This window comes from Mizuhopecten yessoensis, unplaced genomic scaffold, assembly GCF_002113885.1.
Source record: "Mizuhopecten yessoensis strain PY_sf001 unplaced genomic scaffold, ASM211388v2 scaffold9359, whole genome shotgun sequence".
NCBI classification, from domain to species: domain Eukaryota; kingdom Metazoa; phylum Mollusca; class Bivalvia; order Pectinida; family Pectinidae; genus Mizuhopecten; species Mizuhopecten yessoensis.
Window position 1 is genome coordinate 69,753 of NW_018408008.1, and position 18,347 is coordinate 88,099.

At 36.4% G+C, this 18,347-nt stretch overlaps 1 long non-coding RNA gene across 1 annotated transcript in view; it reads right to left on the reverse strand.

The window, feature by feature from the left end:
* The window catches only part of LOC110457874, an 82,560-nt gene extending 64,752 nt beyond the window's left edge, over positions 1–17,808 (reverse strand). The window contains exons 1-3 of the long non-coding RNA XR_002463729.1: positions 17,584–17,808; positions 9,003–9,067; positions 8,727–8,791 (exon numbers count right to left, since the gene is read on the reverse strand). This is a non-coding gene — a long non-coding RNA (uncharacterized LOC110457874). The remainder of the gene's footprint in view (positions 1–8,726; positions 8,792–9,002; positions 9,068–17,583) is intronic.
* Between the last annotated feature and the right edge of the window lie 539 nt (positions 17,809–18,347).

The following is an 18,347-nucleotide window of genomic DNA, read 5'->3' on the forward strand; positions in this document are numbered from 1 at the left end:
AGCACACTTACATAATACTTGGAATGTTTTGGTTTTTTTTGCTTTGACGGTGTAAAAACAAAACTAAGCTGATGGTATGACCAATTTCAATAAATTTCATCACTTGTATATATCATCAGTAGTCCCTCTCTGCTCGATATGGAATGTACTTTAACTTCGTTAATATTGAGAATCGACTAACATCATTGCACTACATATTGATTACTGTTTTGCAGTCCATTTTCCCTCGTTCACATAAAATATTTGTATATCTGTATTCCCTAAGACATTCATTAACATTCGATCATTCATTGTAAACTATCCAGATCTGTGACTACCCTTTTCCATAAGATGTTGTTTAACTCAATACTTTGGGTTAAATTAACTAAATTGAATTGTTGAATTATCAGGTGTTTGACCACTGTTAGCCTTGAATTATAACTGACGTATTGAGGCCGGGGTTACATTGCGAAATGTTGCGTGTCTGTGTATAATTTATACCTTCTTGGTTTGTTTATTTGTAATACATATATGTAAGATACGTATCGAAGAATTCTTTACAAATATAATATGTATAGAACTTAACACTTAAAATCAGGTGTATTGTCACAGTCAACCTTTCAGGAAACCTAACGCGTGGTCATATTTTACAGCGAATAGAGGACGGAAAATATTGTGGAATGTGGCGTGTCTGTGCATAATTTATACCTTCTTGGAAACTGATATGTTTGTTTATTTATAATACATATATGTAAGGTACCTACCTGAGAATTCGGGGATTGTGGTTGCATTACAGATAGCAACACTAGAACTAAAACCACGGTGATATTTATTTTGCTTTCTGAAGTCTAGGGTGTGATTGTGGAACGCTGTTTGTCTTTTAAAAGGTGCATATTTTTGGGGAATGTCATTTAAGGGCTCGTCAGAATCCATGATTTTTTACAATATATACAGGAAGGATAAACCGTGTTAAATGGGATTATAATATGATTATATCAATAAGCAATCAACTATTTTACGTTTTTTTCATTTTTGGACTTGAAACGAATGGAGCTTCAAACATCCGAAAAATCGACTAGTAGTACTGCTATCATTTTACATACATAAGAAACATTTTAGAAAGAATGTACACATTCCTATGCGTTTTTGAAGGGTTGACTTTTGACAATTGGATTACTTGTTGATATATCCAGGAAGTGTTAAAGCTAGAAAGTTATGATCACATTATTAAGTAAACCGTCACACTATACGTTATCCTATCAACCAAATCTATGAAAGCTGGGTCCACGTCTGAGTACTTTGATCTTCCATGTGTAACATTATGTGGAGGGCCTCTAATGAGTATATCAGAATGTGTGAGATAAGTTCAACTGGCATAGAGCTGGGAGCAAGTAACCTCCTCGCTGCGGTTCCCAGGGCCCGTAGCGAGGCCAGGGCAGACAAGGTTTACATTTCTAATGCACTTTAAAACCGTAGTTGCTGATCTCGAGAGACCATCCTTGCTGCTATACACTTTTAGTGGCCGATCGTATAAAAGGTTTACAATATGTATGTGACCGTTTCATATTGATCTGCTCGGAGATTAATGCATGCTAGCTGTTTTTAATACCGACATGGCTCGGAATACAAAGCAAAACACTTTTTTTTCACTTTTTTGAGATAAAAGATATGCGGATAGCGAAGTGTTGTATATACGTGTTTTGAACTTGTCACTGCAGACTTTAAAGGTACGATAAAGAGTCAGAACAAAAAAAATGCCCTTGTAACGCAATGTTCAACAACATAGTCAAGGGCCAAACCGAGAGCTAACGTTTCTGCGATTCCTTGTTAAAGATGGACACTATATGATACAAGTAGTAGAATAAGAAGGACATGCAAGCCGCACAAAAACGGCCCGTATTGCCATAAAAAAAGCATGATTTAAAGGCAAATTTCTAAATTTTGACCTTGATATCTTGAAATAATTATCTGCACGCTGAAGTTCATAATGTTACACGGGTAACATATACCTATATGTTGACGTTGTAGAAGAATATTCAGTAATGATAACCCCTTGACGGTGGTCTCAACGAAGACCTGAAGACTGATTCTCTACAAGAAGAGTTTCCTGATTATTTCATAATGAAGTAGTTTAGGCTGTTACATTGACCAAGTAGACGGAACCTCTAAACTCTGAACCCTTTTGTATATATTATACATGGTGTATTGTGATCCACACTCTGATTTTGAAGATGGATACTCTACAATCTGAGCCGCTGTGTGTATTTCATGCACCGGCTATTGTGGTCTTCACGATGACCTTGTTGACAGATACTCTATAATTTTAACCCTGTGTGTATTGTATACATCGCTTATTGTGATCTACACGATGACCCATTAGACGGATACTCTACAATATGAGTTTCTTTTCGTATCCTTTACACTGGTTAGTTTGATTAACACGTTGACATTATTGACGGATACGCTACAATCTGAGCCCTTGTGTGTATTGTATACACCGGTTATTGTGATCTACACGGCGACTTTGTGGACGGATACTTTACAATTTGAGCCCTTGTGTGCATTTTGTACACCGGTTTTTGTGATCTACACAATGACCCAGTAGACGAATACTCTACAATCTGACTGATTATTTGTATCCATTACCGGTTAGTTTGGTCGACATGATGACCCAGTAGACGGATTTTTTACAATCTCTGATCAATTGACTTTATTTTGAAAACCTGTTGTCATACAGGTTCCATATATACACACATACTTCTTTTCTATATTCATGTTAAACACATACCAGGAAGTAAGACAACAACTGATGAAATGTTGGTGAACTATGTTAATCATGTATGACTTCCGTAACATTAACAAATTAACGTGGTAAGGTAGGAAACTATACCTTTCCTGGTACGATCGAGAAGTAAAACGCCGGAAAGTTGAAGATTGCAGCGCTATTTACTGCACCATCTGACCCGGTGACAATTATGAAGGAAACATGATTTAAATGTCAAAGGCGCTACTCTCTACTGACTAGAGAAATTGAGCACCGCACGTATTGTATGCGACATATGTGTCCTTTTTACTCTATTACTTTTGCCGAGTGACAGGTAAATATCATTTTCATGCGGTTTAAAATAAAACTTTGTTCTTCTTTGATGTCTCATTTGTTTTCAGATGTATTTGAATCATGACAAATATCGCAATATTTATTGATACTTGAATGAGTGTGATTTCTGCGGCTACTACTTCTGCCATACAGTGAGTATCAATAGTTTGAAATTGACATGACTGTTCCTTGTATTATTCAAACAGTTTGATTGAAAATACCCGATATCAGTTTCCGACTGGAAAACATTCACGTGAAATGGTTATTGCTGTTTTTGGATTTAACAATAAGTTTGGTAAGTAACTTAATCCAAGGGCATACAAAGTAAATATAAATATAAACACATACTGCATTTCTCATCTTGAACTCTTGGAAGTATTTTCTACACGCAGAACGTCATAATATCATGATACACTGGTAGACAAAACCTTCATGCTAACCTTGTTGACAAAAACAAAGTCAATCGCTGGTGTCTCTTATACATGAAATGTATGTCAGATGAACAGTGAACACTCTACCCATACAGTCAAAATTCCATTACTGATACTGCACATGAAGCCGGAGACAATATTACTAATGCAACACTGTTGAATATTTTATCTTATTTTGAAAACCTGTTCTCACGAAGGTTCTATTAATACGCCCGCATTACTTCCAGCAAACCTTCCACACAAAGTCCGCGCACCAGTATGATTTAACAATCGATCTGGCCGTTGTGCGATAAAACTCACACGTATGTGTGATATGGTTGAGTTAAGGCTCGAGTAAGAATATGGTACATCGTATACGTAATTGAGTCTGGACTGGTACTTCTTTAACTTTTTTCTAATTACTCAATGCATGTTACAGTCTTGCAATGACTGTTAAACTGTCAAAAATACACTGCCCTCCAAAAGTTCTGTTACATATTTAAAATTTTGCTGATAAATTATCTTTGACAAAACTATTGGAAAAAAATAATTCTTTAAATGTTTTTTTCTATTAATGAAAAGGGATTTGCCATCATTGATTATCCAAATTGAATCACAAAAAGGGTTTTGTCAAACAATTCTGTTATTCACATTTTACAGAAATCTATCAGATGTTTGAGAATTGTTAGATTTACTTAAATGTACTCGGTATTTAATTTTAATTTTATTTAAAATGACAAAATACATCACTATTCACCATTCATTGATTATTTGTTATCTCTTGTATATTTGTACTATTCAATCACTTTGCAAATACTCATGAGAAGAAATGCAGCGAATGACAAGAGAAGAACGATTCCAGCGTGTTTTTTACCATCGCAATGGTGTTGCTGCCGCCCAAACTACAAGAATTATTGGAACCAACGGGTAAGTGAATGTTGGTTTCATCGCGGATTTTGGTGCATTTGCATACTTTTCTTATCCAGAACCTGTCTACTGTTTTACGTTTCTCTTTTGTTGCAGACAGAACGTGTACAGGGCCATTAAACGGTTCCAAGATACCGGGAACTATGAGGATCGAGAACGTTCTGGCCGGCCACGAATTTCTACCCCTGGGGATGATAGATTATTGGTCCGGACCAGCCTCAGAAATCGCAAGGATACCGTTCCTGAGCTTCGAAAGGAGTGGATCCAAAATGGTTTGGTTTAGAGTCGAATACCGCAGTGAGGAGACGATTATACAATGCGGGATTGAAAGGTTGTGTTGCTGTCAAAAAAAACTGTTGACTGCTACCAATCGTCGGAAAAGATTGACATTTGCACAGAACCATGCAAATTGGAAATTGGTGGAATGGTCGACTGTTTTATGGACTGAGGAGCCTAGGTTCACCAATTTACAAACAGATGGCAGGACGTGTGTGAGAAGAAGGGCAAATGAACAAGTGTGGCAAAATTGTGTAGTGCCTACAGTTAAGTTTGGTGGTGGCGGTGTGACAGTTTGGGGTGTACTGTTCTACCGAGGGATTGGATACCTCAATCTTTTGAAAGGAAATCTGAACGGAACCAAATACATAGACATTTTAGAAAACAGCGGTACCATCAGCACATCTGCTAGGCTATGGACACAACTATTTCTTCCAGGATGACGGAGCCCCAGGCCACCGGGCACGAATAGTGAACGAATGGAAGGAGGACAATAGTCTTCTGTCTTTTGATTGGCCCCCACAGTCCCTCGACTTGAACCCCTCAATTAGTTGTAGTTGATACATTGTAGTTAAGACCTGAATATTTACCTTGTAGGCGGATACTCTACAATCAAAGTTCCCTGGTGTATTGTATTCAGAGAAGTTAAGACCTAACTATTGACATGGTGGGCAGACAATCTACTATCAGAGCTTTCTGGTGTTTTCCACACAGAGGAAGAAACATGTCTACACGATAACGTTGTTAGGTTCAGAGTTTGATAATTATCGTTAGACAGGTAAACGAGGTATATTTTCAGTAGTCAATTACTCTATTTTAAAAGAAAACTGTCATACCCTCTTGTAAATGCCGGATACCTGGGCGGATATTCGTCGATCAGAGCTCCCTCTGGTGGTGTATACGTATAATATTACTTATGTAACATTGATGAATATTTTTTTTTCTTTTAGAAAACTCTTCTCGCGAAGGTTCTATTAATACGCCCAACACTACTTTTAGCGATTTCTGTATAATCCATGTAACATAATATCAAAATCGTGACAAGTCGGTAAACTGAATATGACTGAAGTAACATTAACAAAAGAAGGCGTTCTAAACAGGATTGTTTCCCGACATTTAAGTCTGAAATTAAACATGGGTTTGCTGTGTACGAACCAGACACCAGCCCATACTCGACATTTGCTTGCGCTGGTTAAAGGAAAAAGAGATAAGTACAGGTGTGTGATACCACAACGCACCCACATTACCGTGCGCACACCTCGAATACATCATGCGCAAACCTTCCACACAAAGTTCCCGCAACTGTATGATTTAACAATCGATCTCGCCGTTGTGCGATAAAACGCAAACGTATGTGTTATATGGTTGATTTAAGGCTCAATGAAGGACATGGTACATCGTATACGTATTTAAGTCTGGACTGGTATCTTTTCACTTTTTTTTTCTAATTCTTCATTGCATGTTACAAAGTATGGCAATGCCTGTAAAGCTGTCCAAAAATGGAGGTGCTGTCAGGTAAACTACTATTTTACTATTTTACTATTACACGTACGTTATAATAAATCGATGGCGTTGATCGCCTAGTATAGCTAATCGATGCTTTGAAAGGTATCAAGATACACCTTACTTTGCATGGGCAAATTTTGTCTGCAACACTTTGTGTGGAAAACTAAAACCTCCTTCACGGTTGACTAGTGATACGAATAAATTGTACCCGAAACAGGTTGATGGTAACAGGTAAGGCTGCTTTGGTTACATTTTATTTGCACGTACCGTGTCAATTAAGATCGTTTCAAAATATTAGTTTGTAGATAATGTGTCCATAACTGCTACATGATAAATATTTTGATAACCATCTTATTCTGGCTGATATTTGATAACATTCTTTTATCACGTAAGATATAAGCTTAATCACAAAATTGTACTAATTGTGTGTCTCTCAGCAACACATATGCATCACTTGCTACCCCGCTGAAGTGGTGATGATTTTTAACAATAACCTGAATTTCCCCTCTTCGGCCCAACCCCTGTGTCCTAAGGGGACACTTCCTCTATTCATGTACAATTGATTCATCATTGCTAAATGACTATCTACATTTTAAAGTGTGAATCCCTCACCCTACCTGGTAAGTCTGACCTCCCTCTCTGCCTTGTAAAGTATGAACCGTTCAACCTACTTGGTAAGTCTGAACATCCCTCTCGACCTTGTAAAGTGTGAACCCTTCACCTACCTGGTAATTCTGAACATCCCTCTCTACATTGCTACCTGTGGATCCCTCACCCTACTTGGTGAGTCTGGACATCACTCTCTACCTTGGAAAGTGTGAACCCCTCATCCTTCTTGATAAGTTTGAATATCCCTCTCTACATTGAAAAGTGGGAACCCCTCACCCTACCTGGTAAATTTGACCTCCCTCTCTACCTTGTAAAGTGTGAACCCTTCATCCTACCTGGTAAGTCTGAACATCCCTCTCTACATTGCAAAGTGTGAACACCTCATTATACCTGGTAAGTCTGAACACTCTCTACATTGTAAAGTATGAACCCCTCACCCTACCTGGTGAGTCTGAACATCTCTATCTACATTGTAAAGTGTGAACCCCCACCCTACCTGATGAGTCTGACCTCCCTCTCTACCTTGTAAAGTGTGAACACCTCACCCTACCTGGTAAGTCTGACCTCCCTCTCGACCTTGTTAATTGTGAACCCCTAATCCTACCTGGTGATTCTGACCTCCCTCTCTACATTGTAAAGTGTGAATCCTTCACCCTACCTGGTAATTCTGACCCCCTCTCTACATTGTAAAGTGTGAATCCTTCACCCTACCTGGTAAGTCTGACCTCCCTCTCTACCTTGTAAAGTGTGAACACCTCACCCTACCTGGTAAGTCTGACCTCCCTCTCGAACTTGTAAAGTGTGAATTCATCACCCTATCTGGTAATTCTGACCTCCCTCTCTACATTGTAACGTGTGAATCATCCACCCTACCTGGTAAGTCAGAACCTCTCTCTCTATTTTGATGTTTAACACTTTACTTACTTTTACGTTTCCATAAACAATCGCTGGCGATTGTATTGTAACATTCTCAACTGATTAAGTTACATATTTTGATAGCACTTATGCTTGAAAGACTTTAATTTTTAGATTTTTATCGGTTCTTAAATCAATTAGTCAAAATATGCTCTATGATATACACAACGGCAACTGTCATCCTTTTGTTCACGAGTAAAGTTTCAAATAACGTTTCGAATTAGCATTCCGTGTTCGTCGTACCAATGGGTATTTAAAGCTAGGGTATCAATAGTTCGTTGTCCTTCATCAGTGAAGAACCATTTGGTTTTATGCCAAAGAGAACAGATGTCACTTCGTGTACTATTCTAGAATATATCACGCTTGGTGCGATTTAATAATATTATAGAAGAAATATGTGCTGTATGATGCAAAAAAATCCGTTTCACGAGCCAGTATACGTAGATGAAGGAGATACATATTAAAAGGGAGTCAAATTAATCTAACTTTGGGGTTTCTTAGAATAAGATTTGTTTCTAAGGAACGAAGATATGCATCAGAACATGATGGTATTTGTACTATGAATAGGTGGCTTCAAATCGAAATAGGTTTACATTTTCCTTGTACAAGCAGACAGTACACAATAATTCAATTTTACTCTTTTTTCTGCTAAAATACCGTAACCTCTTAATATTTGCTCTTTGTGACTTTATATACAATTTATATATGTTAAAGCGTGTGTAGCATTTCCCCAGTAACCGTATATGTGATCTATGTTATAGAACTCTTAATCATTGAAGTTATAGGACAAATAGGGAGATTCGTGACAATATTGACTAGTTCATCATCCTTGATTTTAAACCAAAATTCAAAAACTAGGTTGAAAGTAAATATTTAGAAAGGACACAAAAAAAGCTCATTACATTATCCCTGAAAGTCAAACCATTTACCTAAGCATAATCAGAGCATGACTATAGTTTGTCTTCAGGAGACAATTAAATGCAAATGTGTAATAGATGTAATCCTACCTTCTTAGATGGTGATGAACCTCCCGTCGCCATTGTTAAACCTAAGATCGATCCGGCTAAATGTCCTGTAAGATAAAAGATACAACTTCTTTTTTGTATGGATATATTCAAAATTCAAAAACTAGGTTGAAAGTAAATATTTAGAAATGCCACAAAGGAAACGCGCATTACATTATTCCTGAAAGTCAAACCATATACCTAAGCATAATCAGAGCATGACTATAGTTTGTCTTCAAGAGACAAGTACATGCAAATATGTAATAGATGTTATCCTACCTTCTTAGATGGTGATGAACCTCTGGTTGTCATTGTTAAACCTAAGATCGATCCGGCTAAATTTCCTGTAAGATAAACGATACAACTTCTTTTAGTATGGATATATTGCTGAATACGAGGTAACACAAATTGAAAAAAAAAAATGAAGTAAAATATGACACAGATGCAGTTAGATTTTATCTAGAGAATATATGCGGTGTGGATTTTGTTTTTCACGGAAGACATGGCAGGTACATTATTAAAACAGTGATGCCTAACGTAGGTAGGTTAGTATAGCATCTGCTTAATTGACTAGGTTTCTTAAAATAACAGGAGGTTAATTGCATATTACAATTACGGATTAAGGATCAAATTAAGTAAAAGATGTATACTGCATTCTGTGAATTTATGAGAACAGGCAAAACAGATATTGATGCTGACGTTTTCAAGAAGACACATATTATAAAAAGGCCAATACTGAACAATATAGTGGTTGTAAAAGTGAAAAATTATACAACGAATCTGTGCATATTTGAAACTATTAAAAGGAATGATGACAACATTTCAAAAAGGACATTTGATTCATTGTTCAAAATGCTCAACTTTGCAATTGGTGGTATATGAATTAATCGGGAAACGCACAATTGAACGAATTTCAGGTTTTTGATTTAGCTCACCTTGTATTTTGGATCTAACAGAGGGACAGATGCGTAAGACTCCTAAATTGATGAATTCCGAAACAGTACTCTTACGGAAAAAGCAGAAACTAAACCATTAAACAGCAGGTAAAATTGACAGTTTTAATGATACACTCACATCGCTATAAATGTGAATTAATATTTAACGTTTTAATAACATTTTGTGTTAAGAAAAAATAATAAAACACACTTAAAGCAGAAATAAGCTTTTCGGTATTTTGTTGCGTTTTCTCGCGAGAGTGAAGGGCATTGAGCTATGTCTTTGCTAGGAGGAAATGATTAAATCAGAATACAATTAGTCACATTAGTATCAGGAAATTAGTCTCTGTTAATCTGGAATCCATGTGACAGAGGGAACGTTATACGAAGAAGATGTAGGTATTGTTAACGCATTATAAACTGGTGACATAATTATACATGTTTATCGTGTAAATAACATATATAGAGTGCCGTGGTATGATCCAGTGCAGGAACGATGGAAAACAGAGTAGATGACTTATGTACAGTTGTGGGATCGCACAACGTTACATGATGTACTGTGTGCGCACGATGTGTGCATGGTGTGTGAACGATGTGTGCACGAGTGCGAACCATAAAAAATGGACGATCATTGCTTGCGCACATTTGTGCGGACGATCGACATATGTTGTGCGATAACACTCGTGGTTGGTGTAAAATGAGGAATGACTGAATAATACATACGATTTCGTGTTTAAACATATAACACTTGATTTTTTAGTTTGTTTCTACATTCTTTCTACATCTATAAACTTATCTTTCCGTCTATACTTTCTTAAATTTAGAAATGGTGTTTTCGGTCTTTTTTAAACAACGTTCATCAACAAATGAAAAATTACAACACAGTCTCGGCAACACAGGTAAATATAGCCAGTCTGTACCTGGACCGTAGTTTTCCACTGCCGGGGCACTTACGTAACTCGCCCAGGTGTGAAAACTAGGTGAAAGAGAGTTATAGACCAAAATAATGCAAATAGCAAATACTAAACGTCCAGTTGTGTTTTCATAATGGTCACACTGTATCAAATAGCAGCGCTTTGTGTCAGGCACAGGCCAGGTTAAACTCCGGTCACTCATCAAGTTGTTATTTACCTGTTCTGTTACCTAAGAGCCAAACTAATTCTTGACAGTCTAACGGTCACTGTAATACTGTGTTACACGCATTGTTTAATTGTACAAAATCTTAATTATTGTGTTGATAAATTACAGTAATATATACAGTATACATTATTGCATACGAGTCATTCCGTAATATTGATTGTTAAATCGCTCAGTTGTGTGCACCACGTGTAGACGATGTGCGGACTGTGTGTCAACGATGTATGCACGGTGTGCGCACTGTATTTTTGATGCGCTTTGTGGTCACAGAACTGTAGAGTACCGCGGTGTGATACAGGGAACGAGATAATTAAATCAAACTCGGGTTTTTAGTACACATACAAGATGGTAAATGACAATATATGTGCGTGCGCTTGCTGCCCCGGTGTCATAGTATGACAGACCGGAGTGCAGTATTATCTTTTAATAATTTGACCGGAGCTATATTATATATTTATATAAAACTTGTATTAAACAGGGTTAACAGTTCTATTCAAGGTATCAGAAAATAGGATGATCAAGATACTTACAATACATGTTCATGCCTCATTATTTCCATGTACTTTTTTTCAAATTTGATATATTATTGTAATTAGGTAACAATTTAAATAATCATGATCAAATATATTTACCGCCATTGACTTGTGATTATTAGAACTGAATGGTTTTAATTGCGGAAAGACAGGCTATTGCCGTTTTGCTATTGCTAGTAATGGTCTGCCTTAATAGATAAGTGATCAGTCCCTTATGAAATGACTTCAAAATAAAAAATGATAGGTTGCAATGAAAAAAACCACCATATCATAGTACTTCTTAAGGCGCATACCTGAATAATAGACAGTGACCGTGTAGACACATTTCTTCACACTCAGAGATCCGTAATGTCTATATAAACATATAGCTGTATTCTATATGTTGACTAGGTAAAACTTGTAGTCAATGGTGCCATTTAAAACAGATAGTTAAGGTCTGCACACTGACCTATGTTTTCACGACAATCTTAGCACCGCATTGTTTTTCACCAAAAATAGCTATAAAGATCTCCTCCAACATGTCACTTAAAAACAACGGTGTAAACACTGCCATTATAGCTAAACGACTAACATTCAAATGCTCTAGTGAATATGATATCATGTTTAAATCGACTTTTAAAGCCAGTTTTCAATAGTTCTTCAATTAAAAACGCTCTTATACTTAATGCAAAACAAAACTAATATAAACACGTACCACAATACGGAATCCTGACAGCTTAATCATCCCTTTCAAACATATACAAAATACGTATTATTAACAAGAGATGGTCTTACTTAATTATGATTCGCTATAATCATAATGCGGTATTGCTATTCTCAAACGTAGCCGTAGGAATCTCTTCCAATATGTCATCAAACATAACGGTGCAAACATTGTCGCTAAGGCAATAATACGGGCATTTTAATGCTCTAGAATAAACAAGCAATGATGCACTCACATGACAAAACATTTAAATTGACTTTTAAAAAATAGTTTTGGGATAATACAGAAATTAACATATAATCGTAGGTGGTCGAAAAGGAAAGTTATACGAGGGAGTGATCTATAGAAAATTAGGCTGTAAGCTACAGAAAACTTCGTTTTTACATGTTGTATATATAAATTAAAATTGTCTAGTATGGCTGTTATCAAATGACGAGGACATATATTGAAAAAGGCGTGGTTTAAGAGGGCTATTACGACCACCATCCACCGCTATTCCCTTTATCCCATTCAGTTGTCCAAGTAGCCTTTTTGAGGTAAAATAATTATTTCTGCGGAAATGTATATACAGTTTTTAAGTACATATTCAGAGCCAAGTTTTACTTCTTTTTGCCATTTTTGCACATCTCTTTATTGACTAAAATATGTTTGCTTAACAATACAAGATATCTTAATTTAAATAAAGATCGATCTTGCTCCTGGGCGATTTAAACGTTCGATATGATGTACATATGCATACATATTTTTTTGTTTTGTTTGCTGCGGTTTTTTTATCGCCTCTTTATCGGGAGGATTTCACTGCCAACTCAACTACTCTCAATTTCCAAGATTCATATCGAATGTATTAACAAATATAAATATAAAGTGAACAATACAATTTGATTATTCATGGATATTATAACGAGTAAAAAGGTCGTTTGCAATAGTTTACGCGTATTAATCGGATTAAAAATGAAAACATTATACAAAACATCGGGAAAATTGTGTTTTGAATATAATTGTTATCCAAATATAGCTCATTTAAGTGGACTTATAAAGTGTAAAAGAAAGAACATTAGTCTAAGATGCAGCTTATGTAATGGTCCCCTCGTTGTCAACACTGCATGGTACTAAGTGTGGTTTAGGGTGAGAAATGTAGTCGGTGGCCGGGTAGGTGAACCCATACCTGTACACGTACGATCGGGGAATCAAATCACGGTCGACTTTATGAAAGGCGAGTGCGTTATTCACTTCGCCACCTGACCACCATAACCACCCTTGTAATCGTCTCTAAGTAGGCTTTATTGTAGGAAAATATCCCCATTTAATTTATATAACATTACAACTATTTCAAAATGTTGGCTTTGTCGCTCAGCAACATTTGTCCCTCATTGTGTTCCTTTTTGTTACCCCGCGAAAGTGGGATTGATATTAAACGTTTACCTCAATTCCCCATATTTGTCCCCACACGTGCGCTCTCAGGCGGACACATCTTCCATTTGTACACACGTGATTCCAAATTGCCTTAGGATACTCTAAACCATATTTGGATAAACTTCCTTAATTAGTTGTATTTTATGCAGGGTAGTTAAGGCATTGTAGATGGATAATCTCAATCAAAGTTCCCTAGTGTATTCTATACAGAGTGGAATATGCCTAACCATTGACTTTGTATGTAGAGATTTTACAATATGAGTTTCCTGGTGTATTTGGTACACGTTGACCTTGTGATGTACAGTTTCATATGTATTGGACAGGTAAATTAGATTAGACAGATTTTATATTTGTTCCACACATTTTCGTCTCTTCTTTCCTTTGCATTTGTGTATAGAGGTGGTTGGACATCAGGTCGCTTACAAACATCCCGTTGTGGCAAATTAACGTTTGAATGTTCCTTCGTAACAGTAACATGATGGCGACGAAGCGACTTTTATCATTATGTGAGCTACACTATTAGCCATACAAGTCTGCATTTTGCTGACAACTGTGATTGGTTGTTTATTCTCCTATAAAATAACAACAGAAGAAAGTAGAAATTTATTCAGTTATCTGCTATTTTCGACTTCGTGTTAAATCGACAGCTTTCATGGAATTACTCCATGCAACACAACCAACAACCAANGGGGGGGGGGGGGGGGGGGGGGGGGGGTCATTTTATGCTATTCTTAGAAGACTATTTAAGGATCGTTTCAGAGTAGTGGATTTTTGGATTTCTATACTACTGCGATCAACTCTAGCATGCACCGAGTCTTTGTGTTCAGTATAAATCGTAATTAACAAAGACATAATTCTGAAAAAACAACAGTAAGGTGTGATAAGCCGAGAAAAATATATCAGTTGTACATGTAATGAAAACCAGGGAATGTAACTGGAGGCAAGGAAAACTAAACGATCGTTCTCTAGTGTTTTGTCACAAGCAGGGGGACATAAATCCTTAATAGAGATGAAATGAAAAAAAAAATGTTTGAGATGTTCCGTGATTTTACTACTCTCAGTGTCCGTCTCTGACTCCGTGCTAGGTCTGCCACAAAAATAAGAAATGTCTACTAAGGAGTGATATTTATATGAGGGCTGGCCAATTTTACACTGATTTCCATAAGCTTACAATACTTTGACTATTATGATATTCAAATAAGTTGACTATACTTTTAATATTGTGTTATTCAAATAAGCTAAATATACTTTGCATACTGTGTAAACATTCTGGTAAGTGTGATTTGAATATGCTTGCCAAACTAGTGTATACCTAGCGAGGCCGCGGGGTACGCTATTGATTGAGTCGGTGGCGAAAGAATATCAATGGTCAGTAGCATTAAGTAGCAAATCGAGTAAAATGCGATATAGATTGCTTGCATTTGTAACTGACAATTGCTTGAAAATTAGATAAAACACTATGAACCATGATAAGCGAGTTGTTCCTCTATCCACTTAGATGCATGTAGAACATTAAACTGAAACCTAGAGAAAACTTAAATTTGACATGCTGTATACCGACGGGAAATACATTGCCCGATTGCGACTTTGATTGTATGGGCAGAAAAGATAGAAGAGTGGCGCTGATTAAAATTGGGCTTCCGACCTTCAGTATCAACCCTCCTTGTAACTCCCTTCAATAGTCATGACAGCTGTTTGAGGTAGACAACTTCCTTTGAAATTGCATATTAAATTTAACGTTTATCTTTGGATTCAGGCTCTCTAGCCCCTTTTTACATTTGCGCTAACATCAATATTTCGACTGAAAATAGGCTGTATAAGCAACACAATGAGATTTTATTTATAAATGGTGAACTTGTGAACTGTATTTGCAGTTGTAATTGGCCATTGCTTGAAAATTAAATAGCAATCAATGTACATGGAGAAGTGAGTTGTTGTTTATGGCGCTGATTAATAGGGGGCTTTTGACGACCACCATCCACCCTTTTTTCAACCCCCTTTAATAGTCAAGACAGCCTTTTGATTTAGAATGCTTCCTGTGGAAATGCTTATTATAGTTAGAGAACATGACTTGCTCCAGGCTCTGCATCCCCCCTTTTTTATTACATCTGCGCTACTAACATCAATATTTTGACTGGAAATATATTTTCTGGTCAACACAATGAAATTTGCTATTTAAAAAATGGTGAACTTGTTCCTTGGAAATATACACCGTTGAACGCATTGTCCAATACAGTTCCAAAGTGAAATGTAGGAGTGTTCTCTTACCTGTAACAATTGTTAATATATTAACCAGTGAAAAATCGCAAACAATGAGAAGAATCTTATTTCATTATTCCTTGGGCTCTGCAATACCTAAACCAGCATGCTACTATACTACAGTCGCAATATCAATGACACATTTCCCTCGATTTTTCAAGTTTGAAAACAAACCTTTATTACTTTACCACCAAAATAATTTTACAACACGTATGAAAGAAGTTATTCCAACTTATGATCACGCGTGTTTGTTTTGATGGAAGCACACATATGGTGACTGGATCTGTCGACTTTAACTAGTAAGCTTTTTCCTTGACATTTTCAGATTTAACTGTCATTCCAATTCGTGTTCCGGACGTTGACAGTGATGTTGCAAAATTATCAACCAATTACCTCTTGCCATTCTGTCATCTTTATCATTAAGTATGAAAGTGTGACATAATGTTGGCGCGTGTTAGCTGTTTGTATTTCAGGGTTCAGGAATGCTTTAATTGAATGAGCAATTGGATGCTTATGCTAGACGTTACTGAGCTGACCGTATAAAATATGAGGACACAGGATTATCACAAAAGACGTCATGCCAACAAGGATCGTTATAATCTATGGCGAGGGAAACACAATATTTGGAATATGCTGATGACAACAATAATAGCGTATATAATCTTTATTAGATTAAACAACACGTACGAACGGAGATATTCCATCACACATATGTATCAGTATCTGCTATAACTGATGACGGAAGAACAAAATGGATCTTAGAGAAGGAACTTGATTGTACGGAGAAAAGCTACGGGGTTGGGTAGGAAACCCAGTGGAGTAAAACATGTTCTATTTTTTAATGGTGACACTGACTAGAGATCTCGACCGCAATTATCTTGTTGGAAATAAACAAATACTAAAATTTCAAAATTTCTACTCAATAGGACGCTATCTATTTTAATGGAAGATATTTCCATTTTTTCACAATTATATATAATATACAAGCGGTCAATTATATACAACACTCAGTTCAGACCTAAAATGAGAGGCTCCTATACAAAAAATAATGAGCCAACATAACATTCAGATTCCTCAGTAAACACTTCACATTAATTTTTGTTTTGGAAGTAACATTGAATTGGCAGATATGAGAGGAGCGCAATCATTTTTTAGCCGAACAAATATAGTATAATCATATGGTTTATACTTAGAACTGACGATTGCTTGTTCGATGTTAGGGAAAATGCTCGCCTGAACATGGTTTACAAATCTGTTATAGTAGCGAAACCGTTTAACTGAGGAATGTGAACCATCTAGAAATCTACAGAAATTCAGACTTACACCGTTCACATGCCAATGTGTTTAGCTTGTCACTCTATTGTTTAAGTAGCTAGCAAGATATACAAGCTACATGTAAAATAGCTCATATAACCATAAAACACTTAAACTATTACATATATTTAAGAAATGGTGTATTGTTTAACAATTCCCGTTCAAACATATTCCATGATTCTTTAAAGCGCGTTTGGAGAACATGATTAACGGGAGAGCGTTGTATATTATCATATATGCTAAAATCTATGACAGAAATAATGTACACGGCTTGCTTGTTATTTAAACTTATTTTGTTTACCTCAGTGTGGCAAGATAAATAGTCTGTCATATTGACGGCTCAAGTCTAGAACGAGTGTGAGTATTCGGGAAAATGCGTCATAATTTGAATTTGACGTCACGCATTGATTGGACCCCGATTGCTCCAAACGTTAGGCAAAATAAATACCGACTTGTTTCCAATTGGAAAATATTCATTTGTTCTGGTTCTAGCTCTTATAACAATATGATCGGTTGGTAGCTTTTTCTAGGGACTGAACAATGGAAATGCAAATATACACACATACCTCCAGTTCTGCCGTTGATCCCCTGGAATAATTCTTTAAACGCAGAACTTCATAATACCATGATACACCTGTAGCTAAAAAAGCCTACAGCGAAACAAAGTTCACTAGTACTTTTTATACAGATGAAGTATTAGTCACATAAGGACCGTGTAGACACAATCCGTACAGTCAATATTTCATTACTGGTACTGCACATGTAGCTGGAGACATGGGCGGATTACCATCAGTCAGAGCTCCCTCTGGTGGTGCATAGCATAAAATAAATTTTGTTACACTGATGAATCGTCTGTTTTTTTGAAAACCTGTTTTCACACAGGTTCTATTAATACACCTGCACTACCTTCAGTGATCACGGTTAAACCCTTACCGACATGTAATATAATATTCCAATCGTGACACGTCATTAGCCCATGATAATTACTAAGATCGACGTAACATTCACAAAATGAAGTTTCTTTTATATAATGAAATACTTAGCGATATTTGAATCTTATATCAAACACGGGTTTACTGTTTACTTATCAGACACCGGGACATAATCGACATTGCCTTTTGCTGATGACCCAGAAAAGGATAAGTAGAAAAAAGGAAAGAAACGAAACTAACCTAAACTGCATAAGACTTTACCAGACTTAAAATAGTGGTAAATCGATTCTTAAATAAAAAATAAAAAGTTCAAATATTTTCTTTAAGAAAGCCGCTCTCTTACCGATAATCAATCGTGTGTTAACGATGATTATTCAAATTAACAAACATTGTTTTTA